General features: G+C 40.8%; 1 long non-coding RNA gene across 1 annotated transcript in view; it reads left to right on the forward strand.

Moving 5' to 3' along the window:
- The window catches only part of LOC119933646, a 62,195-nt gene that overhangs the window by 12,179 nt on the left and 25,156 nt on the right, over positions 1 to 24,860 (forward strand). The window contains exon 3 of the long non-coding RNA XR_005452584.1: positions 20,301 to 20,420. This is a non-coding gene — a long non-coding RNA (uncharacterized LOC119933646). The remainder of the gene's footprint in view (positions 1 to 20,300; positions 20,421 to 24,860) is intronic.

Genomic DNA, 24,860 nt, shown 5'->3' on the forward strand with positions numbered 1-24,860 from the left:
GAGATGATGTCGAATATACATTGGACTGCATGGTATACATCCCCAATAAATAGTAAGCTCCTTAAGGGCATTGATTGCCTTATGCTTTTTTTGTATTACCTTACTATTGGCTAGAACAATTCACTGCAGAAGTAGAGACTGAATAAATGCGACTCAAGATGTTTAGTTAAAATACCCCACATAAAGATTTCAAAACATTTAATCTCAGAAAAAAATCATTCCCATCAATTGCAAAAACACAAGTCGTCTTTTCGACTAGCCCCTTATACAGCCCAAACTGGCCTGGCCAGATGTTATTTTGGATGGCAACATTCATGTAAAGCTACATTTTCAAATGTAGTGTTGAGGGGCCAAATCTGTGCAATAATGAAAAGGCAAAAAACAGTTTCATTAAATGGCAAATTATTTGTCAACTGCTGGACCTAACTCCTTCAAATAACCAAAAAATATACAAATTAATGGGTCACACCTAAAAAAACTGTCCCCATTAAAAACATTTGTAGAGGTTTTTCAAGAACTCTAATGGTACTCCAGTAACCCATTCTACAAATAGCTATAAAGAAAGCATGTGTTTACAAAATGTTGTGCATGCAGCCATTAAGCTCAGTGCTGAGTAATAGTATTTTTTGCCCAAAATATTGGATATGCCTGCCAAAGGGAAAGGGTTTTTTTAAAGAAATGTATTTTGGTGGGAAGGGCCAAATCAGCAGCACGGTCTAGTAGATAGAGCAGGAACCTGGGAGTTAGAATGATAATAATGATGGCATTTATTAAGTGCTTACTATGTGCAAAGCACTGTTCTAAGTGTGGGGTCCTAGTCCTGGCTCCACCACTTGTCTGCTATATCACCTTGGGCAAGTCACTTCACTTTTCTGTGCCTCAATTACCTCATGTAAAATGGGAACTAAGACTATGAGCCCCATGTGGGTCGTGGACTGTATCCAACCTGATTAGCTTGTATCTACCTCAGCACTTAGTACAGTGGCTGGAATAGAGTATTTAGCAAACACCATAAAAAAAAAATCCAGGTCACAGGAGAGGGGTGGCATGGTGGGGAGTAAGTCTGGCTTCAGGGAAGAAGCAAGAGAGGCAGCTACCTCAGGATGCAGCATTGGAGAGGGTGGCCTGGTGGCCCCACACTCCCACCCGTCTTAATTCTGTGTGAGGAGCTGAGGTTGGGAAGCAGGGAGGGATCTCATCCCTTCTTTAATAATAATAATAATAGTGGTATTTGTTAAGTAGAGAAGCAGTGTGGCTCATTGGAAAGAGTATGGGCTTTGGAGTCAGAGGTCATAGATTCAAATCCAGGCTCTGCCAATTGCCAGCCGTGTGACTTTGAGCAAGTCAGCTTCTCTGTGCCTCAGTTACTTCATCTGTAAAATGGGGATTAAAACTGTGAGCCTCCCGTGGGACAACCTGATCACCTTGTAACCTCCTCAGTGCTTAGAACAGTGTTTTGCACATAGTAAGTGCTTAGTAAATGCCATTATTATTATTATTATTATTAAGTGTTTACTATGTGCAAAGCACTGTTCTAGGCACTGGGGAGGTTACAGGGTGATCAGGTTGTCCCACAGGGGGTTCACAGTTTTAATCCCCATTTTACAGATGAGGTAACTGAGGCACAGAGAAGTTCAGTGACTTGCCCAAAGTCACATAGCTCACAGTTGGCGGAGTCAAGATTTGAACCCATGACCTCTGACTCCAAAGCCCATTCTCTTTCCACTGAGCCACACTGCTTCTTCTTTAGCCTTTCCAGCTCCTGACAGTCAGACTGGCTCTTTGTGTCACAGTTTTGTCCCTTTAATATGGTCTGGAGCAAACTTTTCTTTAAAAAATTAATCCAAAATTCTCTGAAACCTAAAGTATTTGAAATAGGAAAAAAACTAAGCATGTTTCTCCTCCTGTTCAATGTGTGTGCTTTGTGTTCAAATTATTTAGAACCAGATCACCCCATTTCTTTTGCCTAGAATAGCTTTCCTGCTAATCCTTGAAATCTGTTCTGAACGGTCTGGAAGGCATTTCTTTGACATAGTTTTCCAGTATTGATTTTTCTTCCAACTGCCTCCTCCCTTCTTCTCTATTGAACTCTTCTTTACAGAAGTGCATTGTGTATATCCATGTTAGCCGGAAATTCCCTGGAAACTTTGATTTTATTTGTTTGAAAAGTGCCATGGACATCCACACTCATCTATAAATAAGTAATAATAACAATAGACAGAAATACAAAGGCAAACAAAACCCTACTGTCCTTTCCTCCAGAATGGAGCTAACCTTATGGTAATGTTTCTACCTTAATCTGCAATATAATTAGAAGGGATTTGGTTATACCTCAGGAAGACTTATGTCCCCAGTTCTTGGACTCATGGTGCGGTCTGTGGGTTGTCTTGGAGTTAGAAAAAGGAGTGAAGAGTCCCCATTCCACCCCATTCTCTGAGGTGGATGGGGCTTTGTTTCACATTTCACCATTCCAAAGAGCAGGAACCTGGAAGAGGAGGAGGAGATGCTGGGGAGAGCAGGATACATGGGGAGCTTTTGACTCTGAAAAAATGTCCAGAACTTTCCTTGGGGCCCCTGATAGGTTGGGCAGGGAACATATTTACCAACTCTGTTATATTGTCCTCTCCCAAGCACTTAGCGTACTTTGTGCACAGTAAGTGTTCAATAAATATGATTGATTGATTGGGAGGTAACTTTTAACCAGGATAATTCTACCTTGGCTGTTTCTGGAAATGCTGAGCCAAAGGGAATTGTAAATCAACTGTTCTCTAGGCTTTAATTTCATTGCTACTAGTGTTACTCTTTAATATTATCCAATGTTCATATTCTTGTATATGAAGAAGAGGTAGGAGATTCATTTGGCAATTGATTTTTTTGTGTTCAAGATATGTGAAAAAGCAGTAACATCTTACCAATCTTAGTGTTCTAATTTAATGCACTAATTATCTTCTCGCAGGGCAATGCTAGGCTAATTAGTTTAGGAGTCTTATCCTATTGTCAGATCAGCAAGTAATTTAATTAATCTTATCTCTTCCTCCCAGTACCCTTCCATAAAAATGAACAATAGCTTGGTGTTAGTTTTCATCAATCTCCTGCCATAGGCAGGAATCTGCATTTAGCTGGAGTGTTCTTGGGTTTAAGGGGTGTTATCCGGCCTTTCATTTCACTAAGAATTCTGTTTGGTGACCTTTTTTTTTTAATGGCAATTTTTAAGCACTTGCTATGTGCCAGGCACTGTAGTAAGCACTGGGGTAGATCCACGCAAATCAAGTTGAACACAGTCCATGTTCCACATAGGGCTCACAGTTTTAATCCCCATTTAACAGTCGAGGTAACTGAGGAAGTGATTTGCAGTAGGTAACATAGACAATTGGTCCTTCTGACCCCCAGGCCCATGCTCTATCTATTAGGCCATGCTGCTTCTCAATGACCTGTAACAATAAAAATTATATGACTCGCCCTTTCTGATTTACTGTGCTTCTTACACTAGTATTGTATTCCATAATATCTGGGAAGTTTCTTAGTAGTACTCACTTTTGAGTTATACGTTCTTAATTAAAATTTAAGGCTTAGAATGAGGGTAGAAAAAAACTGTTCCTGTTTGTACCTCTCTCATGTGATGCAAAATTAAATTCAGACCAGAATATTTAAATACGTTCCATAGAAATTTTATTTCCTAGGTGTTTCATGGTTTAAAAGACTGGATCTCATTTAGGGCATGGCACTTTAGTGGCCAATACAATTGAAAAAGTGTGGTGTTCTGCTAAAAGAGGTCTGAAACAGCAAACCATTCAGCCATCCACCCTAAAAGGACATTGTGCAAGGGATGCACTCTATGGAAATAGTCATTTTTAAAAATGCAATTTCAACTCCCAGTTACTTAGGCATAGGAAATCTCATTGGTTCACTGCTTTCTGCCTACCTGAACGGACAATTAAGTGTATATTGTCAGATAGTCTTAAGTCTCCAGAACAGTAATCACTCAATCCTATTTATTGAGCATTTATTGTGTGCAGAGCACTGTACTATACTCTTGGACAGTACAGAGCAACAGAGTTGAAGTGATTCAGTCGATCAATAGTATTTCCTGAGTATTTGTTTGGTGCACTGTGCTAAGCCCTTGGGAGAGTACAATTGAGTTAGACATCTCTGCTCTCAAGAGGGTTACATTTTCTAAGATACCTTTTTTTCCTAGAAATGCCGGAATCATGGTACATGTATGAATCTTGAACCATTTCAAAACTGAAAGACAGAAATCTCGTTGTGGGCAGGAAATAAATCTGTTTATTGTTATATCAAACTCTCGCAAGCACTTAGTACAATTTTCTGCACATAGTGCTCCATAAATACGATTGAATGAATGAATGATTGGAAAAGCTAATGGCATTTAGTTGAATTGTCAGGCACATATGAATCCAATCACTAAGGTTTAGTATTCAAATGCAAATTAAATTTATAAGAATCTTCTAGCTCTTGACTTCTTAAGCCTCAAGTTATTCCACTTCTAGATACCATCCCTGTGAAAAACAATCCTGTAGAGTTTGACTGAAAGTGTTACTGAACCCTGCCGTATTAGCCAACCACTGATGTGAACATGGCACAAAAAATAGGGTACATTCAATCCATTAGCCACCTGCAGTGAAAAATTAGAATCCTAAATGAAAGGGCAGGTTTGAACATGTAAATTAAGAAACATGACCCCTATTTTACACAAGGGAGATTTCTGATTTCAAAAGTGTTGATGAGGCATAAACTGTATATCTATACATTACTTACTCTTAGAACTATTGAAAAGGAAGTCGATACTGATTGTGGTAATAAAGAAGCCTATTTTCCAAGAGGTCCAACTCAGGATTGTTAAAACAGTCTGCCTAGTCCTCTCCTACCTCACAGAGATATTGGGGAAATGTGATCATGAATAATAGATTCACCAAGCAGTGAGTCCATTTCAGATTCAGACTTTCTCAAACTGCTAAAATGTATCTGATTCTGAAGGTTTTGCTTCCACACTTTTTTCTACCAACCCAAACCTAATTCTTCACTTCCTTCCCATTCACCACCCCCAAGGATTTAAAATTCTGTATAAGAGAATGTCAATTCTTCTTCCTCCCTATGAAATTATAGAACCTCTTAATAACAAGAACTATTGTAATAAAAATTCCAAGTAATCAGAATATTTCAATTGGCTCCAGAAATGTTCTGGGTAATTTCTATAAAATGCAATTTGCTCTTAAAAGACCACCTTAAGAATTCCCATATAATTAAGTCTCCCAGTTAGGACTCTTTATATGGATTCTTCAAACTTTCACTCTTCTTTCCCTGGCCCCCTTTCTTCCCCAAGAAAGTATCACATGTGAGATTTTCCAGCCCTCCCTAGTTTTTTCTGTTTTAGTCCTTCCTCCTTTTTTATCTCTTCTTTTTTTTTAATGGTACTTGTTGAACTCTTACAATGTGCCAAACACTGTACTAAGCGCTGGGATAGATAAAAGATAATCAGGTTGGACACAGTCCATGTCCCACATGGGGCTCACAGTATTAATCCCCATTTTACAGATGAGGTAACAACCCAGAGAAGTTGAGACTTGCCCAAGGTCACACGGCAGACAAGTGGCAGAGCTGGGATTAGAACTCAGGTCCTTCTGACCCCCAGGCCCATGCTCTATCCATTAGAGCACACTGCTTCTCCTCTCCTACTCCCTCCCACCTCCCTTTTTTTCTTTCCCCCTTCTCCCCTTCCTTTTCTACTCCTATACATCTCTTTTTCCCTCTAGCCCCTACTAGTTTCCTCTCATCCTCCCTGACTTTAATCATTTCCCCTTCTCAATCAGTCTATTTATTGAGTGCTTATTATGGACACTGTACTAAGTGCTTGGGAGAGTACAGTATGACAGAGCTGGTAGACACATTCCCTCTCGACAGTGAGTTTACAGTATACAGGACTCTCCTCCCTCCTCCCATTGTCCTTATATCAATGCTAAGTTAAATTAGGGGAGTAATTTTGCTGAAAATAGCAATTTGAATTCCTCAGACATCTGACTTGGTTCTAATCCCTTCACTGGGCCCTATCAAGGATTGAAATGGCTTTTATATGCTTAAGGATCTTTTATTAGAAATGTTCAACTAGGTGGAAGTATAATTGTGACTTCAATTAGGTGCGTATTTGTTGGTTTTGCTTTTCTGGTTTGTTTAAATTTAGTCCTAAGTGAAGACAGAGAAACTGTTTCTGTTTTTTTACCCTGTGGAGGTGGTGAAAAATCGGTATAAGTTAATTAGGTTTGAATACAATCCCTGTCTCGCATGTGGGCTCAAAGTCTGAAGTAGGAGGGAGAACAGATATTGAGTGCCCATTTTACAGTTGAGGAAACAGGGGCAACGAGAAGTTAAGTGACTTGTCTAAGGTCACACAACAAGCAATTGGCAGAGCTGGGATTAGAATCTAGGTTCTCTGACACCCAGGCCCATGCTGTTTCCACTAGGCCACAAAGTGGCATAGTGTGCATTCAATTTACTAAGTAAAAGCATGAATCTATAGAGAAAAATCCCACATACCTGGATCAGTGGTGCTTGCATTACTAGATTTTCTAGTCTCATGAGGCCCAAAAGACAACATTTTCATCTGCTCATCAGTGGCTTCATCCAAAGCACTTCTCTCATTGTCATCCTTTTGCTTCAGATTTGCTCCATACTGCAGCAGAATCTCAGCAGCCAGCATGATATTGTTGGGCCCTGCCTTTCTGCTTCTATCATCTCATGATTTTGCTTTGGCTTGTGTGCGAGTGGGACTAACTAAAGAAAACAAGATTCTTATTTTTAAACGCAACTTGGCTCTTTCTGTCTAGCTCCCTGGCTCATACCAGCAGGCCCAAGTAGGATTCCACAACCCAGGTCTTATCAACCAGCGATAGGAATTTAAGGGTATAGAGGGGAAAAATCATAGATGTTAGGTAGCACATCTGTAAGCATTAGGATGAATGTCAAAGAGGACAATCAACACAGAGTTCCTCCAAGAAAACTGTTCCTCAGTTGCCTCATTTGTAAAATGGGGATTAAGACTGTGAGCCTCGTGTGGAATATGGATTGTGCCCAAACCGATTTGTTTGTATCCACCCAAGTGCTTAGTACAGTGCCTGACACACAGTAAGAGCTTACAAATACCAGAATTATTATTAATCTTGCCTAGTGGATAGAGCATGGGCCTGGGAGTTGGAAGGACCTGGGTTCTAATCCCACCTCTGCCACTGGTCTGCTGTGAAAACTTGGGCAAGTCCCTTACCTTATCTGTGCCTCAGTTACTTCATCTGTAAAATAGGGATTAAGACTGTGAGCCCCATGTGGGACAGGGTATCCAACCCAGTTGGCTTGTATCCACTCCAGTTTTTAATACAGTGCCTGACACATGGTAATCGCTTACCAAATGCCACAATTATTATTATTATTATTATCCTGGATAGATCTGTCTGACCAGTAATCATTTTGCTTGTATTATTTTGTCCCTCTCTTAACCCAAATTCCATCACTTGTCCAAAGGGGTCACTTGATCATCATTAAAGTGTGACGTAGGAATAAAAATCAAATTGACAAGCCTTTGTTAATGCTATCATCATTTCTCCAGTTAATTTTAGCAGTTGGTCAAGCATTTATTTAAGAAGTTTTAAATTACAAACTTCATCAAACCACTTGTCTTTAAGGATCAATTCAGGCTTGAAAAATTCAGAAGTTTCCCTGATGGTTTCATGGTCTGATGGGCTAATTCTGCTCAACTTCAGTCACCCTGAGAGGCAGTATGGTCTAGTGAATTGAGCACCCAACTGTATGTCAAAAGATTTGGTTTCCTTTCCTGGCACTATCGCAGACCTACTGCATGATTTACCTGTAATCTTCCTTGTTTTCCCACCTGTTCAAAGAGATTACTGGTAAAACGGAGATGAGACTGATGAGACAATCTCTGGGTAATAATGGATAATTATTGAATATACAAATACAATATATATTTGTACCTAAATGCTGAAGGCAGGAATAAAATGTATGTCTTTGGGCTTGATTCAGTGCTCCTGGGGGTGTTGTGAATTAATTGAATCACAGAGATTTAGTTACCAATGGGCCTACCCCTGTTTTGTACCCACTCCAATCTCTCAGTGTGCCCAAGAAAGGAGACCTTTAATGTTTCCCCCAACTGCAGAATAAGAAATAGCAGCAAGATAGTAAAAAGAGCACAGGGCTGGAAGTCAGGAGAACTAAGTTCTAATTCCTGGCTCTGTCACTTACCTTATCTGTGACCTTGGACACGTGTATTAACTTCTCTGTACCTCAAGTTCCCTCATCTGGAAAATGGGAATTAACTATTTGTTTCCCCTTCCCTTTAGACTGTGAGCCTCATCTGGAATAGTGTCTGGGTCTGATCTTTTATATTTTATGTTTAAATGGTATTTGTTAAGCCAAGCACTGCTGTACGTGCAGGGGTAAATACACGGTAATCTGGTGGGACATAGTCTCTGCACATGGGGCTCATAGTCTTAATCCCATTTTACAAATGAGGCAAGTGAGGCATAGAGAAGTTAAGTGACTTGCCCAGGGTCACGCAGCTGACCAGTGGCAGAGGCGGGATTAGAACCCAGGTCCTTCTGACTCCCAGGCCCGTGCTTTATCCACTAGGCCATGCTATTTCTCTGATCTGATTATATTGCTTCTGCCATAGTGTGTAGCAAAATGATTGGCATATAGTAAGTGCTTAACAAATACCACAGATATTATTATTGTTGTGCACCAAACCTGCATCAGTCCAGGGCAGACAGTTTGGCAATAGTAATAGTATATTAAGTGGATAATGTGGGCAGAACACTGTACCAGGCACTGGAAGAGACTACACAGGTGGAAATTTCTGAAACTTCTCGTTCTTGGAAACAAGGCCTCAAAAACTGACTCCTTATGTCCTTAAAAGGGACACTTTCTCTCAAGGATTCATACATACCATGATGAACAGAAAGGAGGCACTTGCTGCTCATCAGGCAGGACTCTTTGATGAGCTCTTTGATGAAGCAGTGTGACCTAGTGCATAAAGCATGGGTCTGCGACCTGGGTTCTAGTCCCGGCTCCACCACTTGCCTGCTGTGTGATCTTGGACAAGTCATTTAACTTCTCTGTGCCTCAGTTACCTCATCTGTAAAAGCCTATGAGCCCCACATGGGACCAGAACTGTGCCAGCCTGCTTACCTGGTAAGCTGCTTACCTGTTCTAATGCTTAGAACAGTGCCCAGCACAGAGTAAGCACTTAACAAATACCATTAAAAAAACAACGGAACTGGAAGGATTTGGGGAATCATTTGGAAATTTTGGTGGCTTTGAGGAAATAAAAGGCACGAGCCTCGGCTGTGAAGGTTTGTATCTGTCGGACTACACTGGGATGGTGAACCCCAGCATGTGGGACCTGGTGGGATATTTTTCTGAAAGGATCCATGGGAAAGTGTGATCTTGGGGTTGGGGGAGGCACCCTTCAGTAATGGTGACAGCCTCCTGATTTCCAAGTGGGTTGGGGGTATTCGAGTGAGGCAGTCCTGTTACCTGAGTGGGTCAGTGGTAGCATTTAGACCTTGGTCATTACATTCAAGACTACTGAACACCCCTAGCCTCCCATAAGCTTAGGCCAACAGTTTCTTTCTCTTGTACTCACTTGGGAGGCCTTGGAAAGTACAAAAGCAGTAGAGGATGTTGAAGGGGATTTGGTCGGAGGTATTTTGCAGCAGCGATTTAATTGATATCGTCCTCTTTTCGCCCAATTGGCACACTTCCCAATTGGGTAATAACAGCTTTCCTCCTGAAGCTCCCCCTGTGGAGTTCATTAAGTAGGCCACATCTGATTTCCCCATGAGCTCTGGGGTAGTAGTCATTGTTTATATTTGAAAATGCTGCTGCTGGTTTTATTTCCCTGGGCTAGGCTTTCCACCACCAGCAGGACCACTGTGTGAAGTGATTAATGTGGAAATCTGTTATTTTCCCTCACCGCTTAAGCATTACAGAATGATGACAGGACTGGAAGGAAAGGTCATCTTGTTCACCCCTGGATAAGAACTGCATTTAACCCATCCCAGTGGAGAGCCCTTAACTTAAAAATCTCCAGAGGAGTCTCTGCCCCATCTTTTCATGCAATCATTCCAAGACTGATTGACTTGTATCTACCCCAGTGCTTAGAACAGTGCTTGGCTCATAGTAAATGCTTAACAAGTACCATGGTAATTATTTGGGGAATGTTGAAGTGTAAACCCAGGCAAAAATCTATTAAAATTAATGGAATTGCATAGATACCAAGGACAGAGAATGGTTTAAGTCCCATTGAAAGTCACTCACTGTGTCTGTCTACACATTTTCAACAAGCCTGAAAATGATAATCATAATTGTGACAAGAACATTAAACACTCACTATATGTCAAGCACTGGGGTGGAACAAGAGAATCAGATAAGGCAGTCCCTCTCCTACAGCACGCTCAAGATGTAAAATGCAGACTGAGCAGTTATAGTCTTCCCATATTACAAATGAGAAAACTAAGGCATAGTGAGGTGAAATGCATTCCCTAATTCACACAGCATGCCAGTTGCCGAGTTAGGATCAGTCAGGGCATCAGCGGTATTTATTGAGCGCTTACTGCATGCAGAGAACTGTATGAAGCACTTGGGAAATTACCAAACAGCAAAGTTGGTAGATGCCATCTCTGCCTACAAGGGGCTCAAATTCCAGTGATCTTTCCACTAGACAATTCTTCCTCTCATTGGAAGTGGCAGAAAACTTCAAAACTCCAACTGGAGAAACTGTAATTTACCTCATCCAGAAAACCTTGAACTAGTCATTCAACTCCTTCTTGAATATCATTTGCCTGAAGGGTTTTGTCTGTCTACAATGTGACAAGATCGTATCAGTCTTTCAGGGTCAAAATTACTTTCTGAAATAACCGGTCATAAATCTGATGGATTATCCTACTTTCTTCTTTAAAATTCTTATTTCTACATTCAGAATATTCCATCATAGAATGAAGAAGAATATTTAAACTGACAGTGTGGCCAGATTAATTTAGCAGTTGGAAATATCTGAACTGGTGTACTGTGACTTTTAAGCCACATCGTACTTGAACCATGTGTGACACTCAGATTTGCAACTTTGGATTGACTTGTTTGTGCATTGCTTCCTGGATTCTTTCTAGTGTTCTTGGAGACATGGCAGCTATATGTCTCAATTCTCTGAAAATTATGTTTCCCTCCAGTTGCTTGCTTCAAGATACATTTTTAAACCTTTTTGCTTGAACCCACAAGACTGTGTTGTTGGCAGAAAATGTTTCTGCTTCTGAGAAATTCAATCTAGCTTCTTCTGGTGTTTCACTTAGCTAGATACTAAACCCATGAAAAACTCAAAGTGGGAATGTGTCTGTTTATTGTTGTATAGTACACTCCCAAGCACTTAGTACAGTGCTCTGCACACAGTAAGTGCTCAAGAAATATGATTGAATGAATGAAGTGAAATTAATTCTGGGGTAAAGCAGCTAAACTAATGGGAATGGATTATTCGCAAGATCCTTTGATTTTTCTTTTCCTTAAATCTGCCCTTATCCTGTCACATGGAATGTAAAGATGCACCTATAGCCTGTGTTGACCTTGCGTGACATTCAACAAGCTTTGTATTTTCCTTTCCTTTCCTATTTTTTCTCATTTCAGTATATGAAAACAACTTTGTTTTCATCATGAAAAGTGTTCCTCTATTTAGGAACCTTATGTTGCACCCTCAAAATGATTTACACAAGTAGTGCTTGAAAATGGCTTATTCAACTGCATCTGGAAATCAAAGGAGATGCTTCCAGGCTGTAAGCCAGTATAACTCATCAAATAGCCCTTTCTTATTTCTTGACTAGAAATTGGCAGACTTTGTGATATCACGTCACAGACTCTGAGAGACTTGAGAAGAGAAAACAAAAGCTAAGAGTCAGGGATCAGTACAATAAGAGGAGCCGTTCATCGGCCCAATAGGTCCCTTCAGCCTTCTCTTCCTTTACTGCCCTCCCTCCCCCCATCATTTTCTACCTCCTCTTCTTTCTCTCCTTCTATGTTCTCCTTTTCTAGACTTTAAGCTCATAGTGGGCAGGGAATGTGCTGGTTATCTTTGTTGTATTATACCCTCCCAAGCACTTAGTATAATGCTCTGCATAGAGTAAGGGCTCAATAATAACATTGATTGATTGATTCTCAAGTCCAGACTGTGTGGAGGCTTTATTAAACTGCTTCTTGGTCCTGAAGCCTGGTTGAAGGGAGAAAAGTCTTTATCTGTCCTGGAGCAGAGTGGGGTTCCAGAAGCTGGACCCAAGCTTGGAGGGAATAGGGTACAATATCAATCAATCAATTATTGAGCACTTACTATGTGCAGAGCACTGTACCAAATGCTCTTGGGAGAGAACAATATAGCAAACACATTCCCTGCTCCTAACAAGCTTATAGTCTAGAGGGAGTGACAGACATTAATATAAATAAATTAATTAATTATGGTTATGTATATAAGTGCTTTGGGGCTGGGGGTGGGGAGGTGGTGAATAAAGGGAGAAAGGGTGGTGCAGAAGGGATTGGGAAAAGAGGAAATGAGGGCTTAGTCAGGGAAGGTCTCTTGGAGGAGAAGTGCCTTCAGTAAGGCTTTGAAGGTGGGGAGTATAATTGTTGGATATGAAAAGAGAGGGTGTTCTAGGTTAGAGGCATGATGTAGGCAACAGGTTGGTGATGAGATAGATGAGATCGAGGTACAGTGAGTAGGTTGGCTTTAGAGGAGTGAAGTGTTTGGTCTGGGTTGTAGAAGGAGAGTAGTGAGGTGAGCTAGGAGGGGGCAAGCGGGAATGTGCTTTAATGCCAAAATATCATGATTATGATCATCATTATCATTTGTTGAAAACCAGCCTTATGAAGTGCACTGTAGTCCTAAGGGAAGCAGCATAGCCTAATGGAAAGAGCACGAGCCTGGGGGTTAGAGGACATAGCTTCTAATGCCAACTTTGCCTCTCATCTGCTGTGTGATCTTGGGCAAGTCACTTTACTTCTCTGAGCTTCAGTTCTTTTATTTTTTTATGGTATTTGTTGAGAGCGTACTATGTGCCAGGCAATCAATCAGTTGTATTTATTGAGCATTTACTGGGAGAGTAAAATATAACAGAATTGATAGACACAGTTCCTGGGCACAACAAGCTTACTGTACTAAGTGCTGGGGCAGAGAAAATGTAATATGGTTCGACCCAGACAATGTCCTACATGGGGGTCACAGGATTCATTCGTTCGTTTATTCAGTCATATTTATTGAGTGCTTACTGTGTGCAAAGCACTGTACTAAGCTCTTGGGAAAGTACAGTACAACAGTAAACAGTGACATTCCCTGCTCACATCAAGCTTACAGTCTAGAGGGAGGGAGACAGATATTAATACAAATTAATACTTGCTAAAATGCAACAGAAACAGAAGTTCAGGCCCTTGTCCTCTAAAGATGCTACTGTGGAGGACTATTAGACACAAGCGTGCAAACATACACTATGTATAAGACTAAGAGCATAAAGACAAATGATAAAAATGAAAACGAGATATTACATAACAAATAAACCTATCAACAAATGAGTGCTAAGGGTTGCTGATAGGAGATATAACGAGGAGAATGGTGAATGCCTTTTGGAGAAAAAGGCTTTTCAGCAGGGCTTTGAAGCTGGAGAGGGACATGGTTTGATGGATTTGAAGAAGCAGGTAGTTCCAAGCTTAGGGAAAGACTTGAGCAATGAGACAGGTGGGGGAGTCGTGAGGTACTGTTAGAATCTCAATTTGTATCTGTTCCAGCATGGATCTCTTTTCAGGCTCAATATTCCTCCTCAATGTACATTTTCAGCATGAATTCTCTAAGGAACTCTAAGTTATCTTCCCCTCCACATCATTGGTAATCTCTTCTCCTAATATCTGTGGTGAATCTGTGAAAGGGAATGTCTGAGGTAGATAGGATGAGTTGTTTTTATTATCGTTATTATTATTATGATTTTATTGTATTAAGTGCTTACTATGAACTAAGAAGTGAGGTAGATACAAGATAATCAGGTTGGACATAGTTCCTGTCCCACTTGTGGCTCACAATCTATGTAAGAGGGAGAACAGGTATTTATTCCCCATTTTTCAGAAGAAGAAACTGAGGCACTGAGTAGTTGACTTGTCCAAGGCCACACAGCAGTTAAATGGCATAGCAGGACTAGAACCAGGACCTCTGATTTCCAGACCCATGCTTTTTACTCTAGGCCATGCTGCTTACATTCGTTGCTGTCCAATTCTTCATAGTAGGAGACAGTATCGGGGGCTTCTGCTTCCTTCTGAGAGACCATGTGGACCTTCTTGAGTCACCCCAGAGTTCAGTCTTAATCCAGATTGCAGGAGTTACTTTTCGTCACTGCCAAAATTCTGGCAGTTCAGGATACTTCAAATTGGCAGTCTATTATTTGTCCCCAAATTTTCCCCCACTTGACCTCTTAGATTTCAACTAAACAGAGAGGCTAAGTGCTTAGATATGCTTGCCTCCGGGAGAAGTTATAAACAGTTACAGTGGTTGGGTTATAAATGGGAAAGCAGTTAGCCACTTCAGGACCTGTGTTTTAACCTGGAAATTAATTACCCCTACTTTATTTTTTCACTCCTGTGGTTAATAGTATTGATCATGTTAACAATATTATCCATCCATTTCGTGCATGTAGTTCGATTAAATAATCTCTTAAGGTAATGAGTCCCATTGACTTAGTAAAAGAAGCTTGCAGTTTGTTATCCATTTTTCTTTCATTAACTGTGAGTGGCATGGAGAAGAGTTTCATGCTTGTTGTGTGAAGTAGTTCACAACGCAGAGGTGTGGATCGGTTCTGTGTTTAGCCTTCAGTCCAAGGGCTCCTCTAGGTCACCGTAATGTCAAAGACCCTGCTGTTGCCTAATGAATCACTTGCCTTTATTGGCATAGTATGTCTGACACTAAATCTGCTCAGCAACGTGGCTCGATAAAGAAAATGAGAAAACAGACATGAACTGAAGTTCATAGACGCATGAAGACTTGAAAAAGTGCTAGCTAATCCTCAACACCATCTATTCATAAACACAGGCTTAGCTAGCCCTCTAATTTAAAAAGGTTTGAATCAATTTCCAATCAGTTTTGTCTCAGGGTTCAACATTAATTGTGTCATTTGGCCCTAATTATATGATTTCTAAAGATTACTGATCTGCAGGTCATCGGCTTGTATTTAATGATTAAGCCTTTCCATAGTATTTTCCATTACCCGGGGATATTTTATTCCTCTTATTCAACCATTTATCGGGGAACCTCTGGACTTTTAATAAGAGTCCTTTTCGATCCTGTCACACACACTTCCTAGTCAATGATCAGGATAGTGTTGTGGAAGATGGCTGCTGCTCTCCCTGGCCTTGAAGAAGGACAACATCTTGGGCAAGTGACTTATCATCACTCAAATTAAGCCTCTTGTCACGCCTTGCCCTAATTGTCTGCTCTGGTCTCAAATTTCAGTTTGGCTACTTTGCTGTTTTGTTTTTTTTTACCTAAGGAGTAACCGAAATGGAAATTTCCCTGAGCCTCACTCAATTGAGAAGCAAAAGCATTTCCCTTTCTTCCTCTGACTTATCTAGGAAATGTTCAGACTCTGGTTATTTAGCAGCACAGATGACTCCTTTTGTTTAATAGACTGTAAGCTCCTTGGGTACAGGGAACATGTCTACAAGTTTTGTTATACTCTTCCTAACTGCTTAGTACAGTGCTCTGCACACAGTAAGCTCTCAGTAAGTACGATTGATTGATTGATTGATTAATAATTGTCCTTCTCCTTCCACCTTCCTTACTTTAGAATCCAGCTTCCAATCTGGCTTCATCCCTTTCACTCCACAGAAACTGCTGTCTCAAAGGTCACCATTGATCTCATTCTTGTCAAATCCAGTGACCTCTACTCCATCCTAGTCCTCCTCAACTACTCAGCTGCCTTCCACACTGTTCCATCGTATTCTCCTCAAACTTACCTTGCCCAAAACAGAAGCCCTCATTTTCCCACCCAAACCCTGTCTTCCCCTTGACTTTCCCATCATTGTAGACAGCATCACCATCCTCTCTGCCTCACAAGCCTGTAACCTTGGCATTATCCTCAGCTCATCTCTGTCATTCAGCCCACATATTCCATCTGTCACCAAGTGCTGTTGGTTCAGCCTTCACAACATCACTAAAATTTGACCTTTCCTCTCTATCCAAACTGCTACCATGTTGATCCAAGCAGAGTGAAGTATGGGCTGAAATGGGGAGAGATGGGAGACAGGGAGGTCAGCAAAAAGGTTGATGCGGTAATCAAAGCAGAATAAGTCAGTTCTAATGTTGGCAATGGAGGCTCTTCACTTGGGGGCTTTGCTCCCTGAATCATTCTAAAGCCTCAGAGAATTGTTCAGATACTTTAACAGAAAGCCTTTTTTGCTTCATCTGCTGTCCTAATACAAAAATATTGTGAAAATAGAAATAACAGTCAATGAATGGTATTTATTAAGCACCTTCTCTGTTCAGAGCACAGTACAATAGAGTTGGTAGATGCAATTCCTGCCCTCAATCAATCAATCATATTTATTGATTTATATTTATTGAGCACTTGCTTTGGACAGAGCACTGCTCTAAGCACTTGGGAGAATATAACAGTCTTAGTAGATGTATTCCTTGCCCCCAAAGTGCTTGCAATCTAGAGAAGTGTACATTCTAGTAAGGGAGGCAGATGTATTAATAAATTACAGATAGAGGGAAGCAACAGAGTATAAGGATATGTGCATAAGTGCTGTGGGACTGGGGTGAGGTGTCAAAATGCTTAGGGGTTTCAGCCTATGTGTGTAGGTAATATACAGAGGAGGAAGAATAGGATGGGGAGTTGAGAAGTTAGTCAGGAAGGACCTCCTTTAGGAAATGTGGTTTTAGTAGGACTGGAAAGATTTAGAAAGGTATCTTCTACATGACTAGAGTGTACTCTCCCAAGTGCTTAGTATAGTCCTCTACTCACAGAAAGCATGTAAATTGGATGTGGATATATTAGCTTGGTTTGCTTCTATAAACATCTATCAGGCAAGTTCTTGGTTTTTTGATGCTACTTAAAAATTAAGAAATGCGATGAGTAAAAGTCAGTTGTTCACTGGGGTCTATTTTGTTAAAAAGGTAGAATTCACTGAATTTCCAAGATCCAAGTAATTAGAATTTACACACCTCTTTGAGATCTTATTCATTTCCTCATCTTTGTCCCTCCTTTCTTCTGCAGGGAGTCTTATTGTTCTTTACCTACTATCAGTATTCCTAAAGAGTATTCTATTCCCTCAGAGTCTTGCTTTAGCACTGGAAAATATTTTTTCTGTTATACTGAAACCAAGGATCCTCTAGAACATGTAAAAACCCAAAGGGGAAAAAAAATCACATTACACTGTATTTTGCAGTAGACTGACCATTTTTTGATCAGTATGCCTAACTCATTTCTATCTTAAATAGTTATTTTACTGGTTATATACTTCTCAAGTCAGAGGAATGATTAAGACAAATAAAAATATAGAACCTTGGTGGCTTCCTTTCTGAATTTCCGATATCTCTGTGCTGGGCAGCAGCAGCATAGGAGAAAGTTGAGGGCAGAGACTCAAGTTTACTGAGCAGAAGGAGGCAATGGTAAACCACTTCCATAATTTTTACCAAAAGAACTCAATGGATACACTACCAGAATGATTGCAAGTGGAGGTGGGATGTTCTGGAAGAAATGTGCCATGGCATTGCTATGGGTCGGAGACAGCATAAGATGAGACAAGACTATATTCCTCAGGAACACTGAACTTCATCAATAATTTATTTGGAGTCCATGAGATGCCCAGAATCTTTGTAGGCAATTATCCAGTAATCACAGACATTGCTGTCATCATCTTCATCATCATCTTCAGCAGCAGCAAGAGTTTCTTTGTAAACGTTTTACATGTCCAGGCACATATAATGATGACTGATTCAAGACAGGTAAGATTTTTGTTTTTATTTTTGCTATCAACCAACGTCTACAAAGTTAGAGGCTCACTTTGAAGATGAGACTCAGAGCCTCCTTTCAGAAAAGTTAGTGTAATCGACTGCTCAGTGATATTTATTGAGCACTTATTCTGTGCAGAACACTGTGCTAAATGCTTGGGAGTGTACAATACAAGATGAAGCAAGGGAGAAAAGCAATATACAATCACTGCACATTCCCTCCCCTTCCTCCCAAACATAGACACAACTTTGAACAAGCCTCCAAATTCCCCTCTCCCCACCAGACTTTCATAAGGTTTAGTATGGGCTTTAGTCTTTTGTCTCCTCGTAGTTCTAAATGTTTTGAGATGTGTTTTCCATTTTATTATGAGAAGCAGGATGGCCTAGTGGAAAGATCACAGGCTCAGGAGTCAGAGGACTTGGGTTCTAATCTCAAGTCCACTATTTGTTTGCTGTGTGACCTCATGCAAGGCATATAACATCTCTGCACCTCAGTTCCCTCATCTGCAAAATGTGGATTCAATACCTGTTCTCCCTCTTAAAGACCATGAGCCCCATGTGGGACTCAATTATCTTGTATCTACCCCAGCACTTAGTACAGTGCATAGTAAGCACTTAAATACCGCAGTTGTTACTATGATTATGATTCTTACTTGATCCTTACCAGTTTTACTTTAGATATGGCCCAATTCTTTCATTCCCTTGGCTAGTGATGATCATAATTATGATATTTAATAAATGCCTACTGTGTGGTACATGTTGGTGTAGTCATTCATTTATTAAGTCATATTTATTGAGTGCTTACTTTGTGCAGAGCACTGTACCAAGCACTTGGGAGAGCATAATATAGCAGTAGACAAGAGGTTATCAGATCAGACGTATTCAGGTTCAAAAAGGTCAATGATGTTCTCCTTCTCTCCTGTTGTCATTGTCAGATAGAACCCCTGGGCTGAGGGAGAACATTGGTCTGATCCAGAAACAGCATGCAATAACCTCATCTTCTTTTGTGGGATGATGTTTTTTCTCTCGTATTTAGTCACCACTTTTATCCTATCATTTAGAGGAAATAGAAGAACTAAATGAAAGAACCTGAGTTGTCAATAAAGTATCATTAGCATTTGCAGCATTAAGAGTTTCTCTTTCAAAATATCTCACTCTAAGGGTATCGTTGCTATTATTTCCATCCTTTTCATTCGGCCAGCTTCATTTTCTAAAGTATTTCATCATTTAGTTCTGTAATAGGATGCCTTTAGGCTTGGCTTTGCCATGTGCTAATAAAATGAAGAGAAACAGACCTTTAAAAAATAATTGCCCAAATAGACTGTCAGCAAGCATTAAAATAAAAAAAGGCACTGTCTTGAAAAGGTTATGTCACTTTGGAATATATTAAATCTTTATTAGTTTCACCCCAGGTAAAGGTGCCACTGTTACACATTTGTTTGGACACACATCTAAGCCAATTAAAAAACCATGTTTATCTAATTATGACTCCTTTCATCCCAATCCCCAAAATAGAAACTTGTTGAAAACTTTGTTAGTATACTGCTAATATGAAACATTTTCTGGTACATAATACACAAAGCTCAAATTCCTTTTCTTAGGATGTTTAAGATGTTTTTTGTGACTGTTATACTAGTTCCCTTATGGCACTGCTTTTCTAATCAAGGGCTTGGGCCACTGTGGCTTTTATAGGCTCTTTGTTAGGCTCATGGTCATTTCCCCAGGAATGGAGGGTGAGTGAAAAGGAATAGAAAGAGTATAATCAACAAAGGACAGGCCACCTCCAATTTTATTAAAATCCATTCATCCATGAAGTCTTCCCTGATTTACCCTATTTCATCCAATGGCTTACTGCATCTTACATTTATAGGAACAAACCACATTGCAGAGCTTTACTAGAGGGGAAATGTTAAGTCTGAAAATCTCACAGAGTTTCTCCCCTAATTGGAAATGGAGAAAGGTGAACCTGGGGAGAAGGTGAGATATGTATAACCAAGCAACTGTAGAACTCCTTTTAGGATGGCTGGCATGTGAGGTAGGGAGAGGTGCGGCCAATGTATATAAAGTTTGTGGTAGTCAAATTGTAATGCGTGTGGGGAATACAAGAAGGAACAGGTGGATGGGGTGGGTGAGTTAGGGGCATATGCATGACAGCGAACACAAGGCAGTACGATGGAATTGGAACTGGCATTGGCAGCAGCAAAGGGTGATAAGACTGCAACAAGAATAACATAAATCCATTATTTCCTGAAAGGGCATGAAACTACAAATGCAAAAGAACAATGGGAGTGCTGAGAACAACAGAGAGCAGCAATCACAGAGAGACAAGAAGACTCCTCCACTTCTCTATATGATCGGATATGGGATGTTACAGGTACGTAGGTCATGGCTACCAAATTGACCTCTTGCAAAGACTGCGTAGAGTCTCAACCAGGGAACACCCCAAAATATGGGGCACTCCTGACAGCCCTAAAGTGATGAAAGTGAGGAAACATTCCACTGGAACAGAATCTGGGAAGTTCATGGAGTGTTGCAAGGTGTGAAAGAGGAATTGGGGGGGGGGGGGAATATGGGTGGTCTCTCCACCCAACCAAGGGCCTCCCCGCCCTCCTGGGTTGAGGGGAACCCTGGCTGCAGGTGCAAATGAGGGATGGTGATGCTCCCATTCATGTTTCCAGTAAACAGCATTGTTTCTGACCCCTGGACACCTCTGCTTATTCATTTATTCATTCATTCAGTTGTATTTAATTAAGTGCTTACTGTGTGCAGAGCACTGTACTGAGCACATGCGAAAGTACAATGCAACAGTAAGCAGTGACATTCGCTGTCCACAATGAGCTCACAGTCTAGATGGGGGAGACAGACATCAATACAAATACATAAAATTACAGATATAAAAAATAAGATTTGTGGGGCTGGGGGTTGAGGCGGGTGGGAAGAGAAAGGGAGCAAGTGAGGGCTACACAGAAGGGAGTGGGAGATAAGGAAAAGTGAGGCTTAGTCTGGGAAGACCTCTTAAAGGAGATGCTTGTCCTTTGGACAACTATGCTATGATTTTTTTAATGGTATTTTGCCAGGCACTGTGCTAAGCGCTGGGACACTAATTCTTAGGGGAGCTTCTCTTCTAAGGACCCCTGTACATTGTTATTGGAATGGTTGTTGGCAGCATCCCCCTGCTCCCAATTCTTCAGAGGAGTTGACTACATGACTAGCAGTTCTGTTGGAAGATTTCCACTGCAGTTGCCTGGGGGAAGATTTCCTGTGGCAGCTACACAGAATGATCCTAGGCAAGCTCATTTTAACTAATCCAAATTCAGTGTGGGGGTACTAAAAATCTCTTCCATGAAGCTGGAGCCAAAGCATTGCCTTCCAGCACTTTCCTAGAAGCCAAAAAAGGACCCCCCCAAGATGGTGAGCTAGAGCTATGCCTATTGACAGGAGCAAGGGCTGCAGCTAACCTAAGTGACTTAGATTTACAGTCTTAATCCCCATGTGGGACATGGACTGTGTCCAAGCTGATTACTTTGTTTCTACTCCAGTGCTTAGAACAGTTCCTGACACAAAGTAGGCACTTAACAAATATCATTAAAAAATGAAATAACTTCAGATGGATGGGAATTTCCTTGCCCTTTAAAGCTGAATGATTCTTCTGCTCAATTTGCAGTATGGTGATCAGCAAAGTTAAGGTTCTGTTTATATCAATTCATCAGTCATATTTATTGAGTGCTTAGTGTGTGCAGAACACTGTACTAAGCCCTTGGGAGAACACAATTCATTCAATCATATTTATTGAGCACATACTGTGTGCAGAGCACTGTACTAAGTGCTTGGAAAGTACAGTTCAGCAATAAAGAGAGACCGGAACAGATTTGGTAGACCCGTTCACCAAGTCCACAATGAGCTTATAGTCTATATCAAAAAAGTCTTAAATTCTCCCAGTACGGCAGATAAAAACAATCCAAACTGAAGAGCTCCATCAGGTTATAAATGTTTATAAACCAAGGCTTTTTTCAACCTAAGCAGATGGGTCAAATGAACAGGGTTTGTTTAACAGGGATCCTTTTTATTTCATGAAAATACAAAACAGTATTGAAATTTGTCACCATTACTTTCTCCCCCAAAAAACTCATAAAGAAAAAAAAATTGGGGTTAGCTCTTCACCTCTTACTCCCCACATGTCTCAATTTGTTCTGGGACCTCTTGCTACTTGATCATATTAAGGCTTTATAGAACCTCCAGACTATGTCTCCCAAAAGAGACTACCAAGCACTTAGTACAGTGCTCTGCACACAGTAAGGGCTCAATAAATACGACTGAATGAATGAATGAATGACAAGAAAATGGAATCCATCAGATCTGATTATGCACAGTAGAAGGCATCAGCTTATGATGTTCAGTAGCAGAGCCAAACTGCTAAAAGAACATACTGTTACCCATTAGCAAAACAATTTCCCAGGTCAGACCAATTACCAACTAAGTCCATTAATGATAGTAATAGTAATTGTAGTATTTGGTAAATGCTTACTATGCACCAGGCACCATACTAAGCTCTGGGGTAGATACAAGTAAATCTTGCTGGACACAGTCCCTGTCCCACATTGGGCTTAATCCCCATTTTATAGAGGAGAGAACTGAGGCACAGAGAAGTGAAGTGACTTGCTCAAGATCATACACCAGACAAGTGGTGGAGGTGGGATTAGAAACAAAGTCCTTCTGAATCCAAGACCTGTGCTCTTTCCACTAGATGTTCTGTCTTTGACAGCGGCAACAGGTTGCTTGGAGTAACAGTCTGATGATTGCCTTTCTGGACATCCATCCTAATAATTATAGCTGTTCCAACTATTATTTCTGACTTTTTCTTCTACAAAGGGTGACGATTGATGGCACTCAGGAATATCAGGCACCTCTTTGCTGAACTCCCGCTCTCCACACATGCTGTAATGGAGTTTCTTGTCAGGGATGACAGATAAGCCTTTGTCCTGAAACTTTGGGATTGAGAAGCTGCACAGAGGAATAGATGATAATGCCAGTACTCACACGGTACCAGACAGGAGACAGACGAGCTGAAAACCAGATGATTGTTCTGCACACAGTAAGCATTCACTATTGAGCACTGTACTCAGCACTTGAGAAAGTCCAGTACCACAGAGTTGGTAGACACGTTCCCTGCCCACAATAAGCATACAGTTTAAAGGGGGAGGCAGACATTAATATAAATAAATGAATTACAGGTAGGTACATAAGTGCTGTGAGGCTGAGGGTGGGGTGAATAAAAAGTGCAAATGCAAGTGCCAGGTAATTCAGAAGGAAGAGGGAGAAAAGGAAATGAGGGCTTGGTTGGGGAAGGCCTTTTGGAGGAAATGTGCTTTTAATAAGGCTTTGAAGGTAGGAAAAGTGTTGGTCTTTTGGATATGATGAGGGAGAGAGTTCCAGGCCAGAAGCAGGATGTTTGCAAGTGGTCAGCAGTGAGATGGAAGAGACTGAGATACAGTGAGTAGGTTGGCATTAGCAGAGCAAAGTGTGGGGGCTGGATTGCAGTAGGAACCCAGCGAGATGAGGTAGGAGGGGCCAAGGTAATTTAGTGCTTTAAAGCCAATGGTAAGGAGTTTGTTACAGAGGTGGATGGGCAACCACTGGTGGTTCTTCAGGAGTGGGGAAACTTCTAGACTGTGAGCCCACTGTTGGGTAGGGACCGTCTCTATATGTTGCCAACTTGTACTTGCCAAGTGCTTAGTACAGTGCTCTGCACACAGTAAGCGCTCAATAAGTACGATTGAATGAATGAATGAAACACGAACTGAATGACTTTGTAGAAAATAGGTGTCGGGAGCAGAGGGAAGTGTGGACTAAGTGGGGAGAGACAAGAGGCAGGGAGGTCAGCAAAGAGGCTGATGTAGTAATCAAGGCAGGGTACGATAACGCTTGGATTAAGATGGTAGCAGTTTGGAGAGGAAAGGCCATATTTTAGCAATGCTGTGAAGGCTAAATGTTGTGACAGATTGAATATGAGTGTGTAATGGGAGAAATGAGTCAGATAATGTCAAGGGCATGGGCTTGTGAAACAGGGTTAGCCTGAAATATCCAGATTATTAAAGCCAAAATGTATTTCAGGGCATCAAATATCCATAATATGCTAGCGTGATTTATTGTAAACTTCTTGTACACTCATTAATTGGCCTGAATTTCATTTGTTGCCTTTGTGGATTTCACTGGACACTGCCACTGCATTTATGAGGACACCACCACACCTGCACTTTACCGGACTGCATTTAGAAAATAATATGCTTCTGCTGGCCCAGAGAGGAAGGCTGCTCATGTTTTTAAAGGGAATCTAATCCCAGTAATTCAGAAGTAATGTTGTTCCCCTTGGACATATTCTATTTCTTTGTTGAACCTTGGGGTAGTTTTAATAAGGAAATTGTATATAATCAGTAGACTATTATACTACTGGGTTGTGGCTTTCTTTTCAGGAGAATGGAATCAAAGCTGCTAAGTGCTTCATTTCTTCCTCTTTAATTCCTTTCATGTACGGAAAATCCAATTGGGAATGACAGTGCCCTTCTCTGATAGGTCAGGAGCTGCCAAGTAATTGCCAAGATTATGACAGCTGTACAGTCAGTTGTCAACTAAGTGCAAAACGATTTCCCTAACTGAATATTAGATCCTAAAGTTTTTGCCCCTGTAAAGACGTTTCATGGGATACCTAACTAAAATATCATGTTAATTCCCCAAGTGTTTGTCCTAATAGGCTCATGGAGCAACACCTTTAATAAAAGTAGGATTGTTATTGATAATAACAATAATAATAATACTG

Source organism: Tachyglossus aculeatus, chromosome 10 (genome assembly GCF_015852505.1).
Source record: "Tachyglossus aculeatus isolate mTacAcu1 chromosome 10, mTacAcu1.pri, whole genome shotgun sequence".
In the NCBI taxonomy this organism is placed as follows: Eukaryota; Metazoa; Chordata; class Mammalia; order Monotremata; family Tachyglossidae; genus Tachyglossus; species Tachyglossus aculeatus.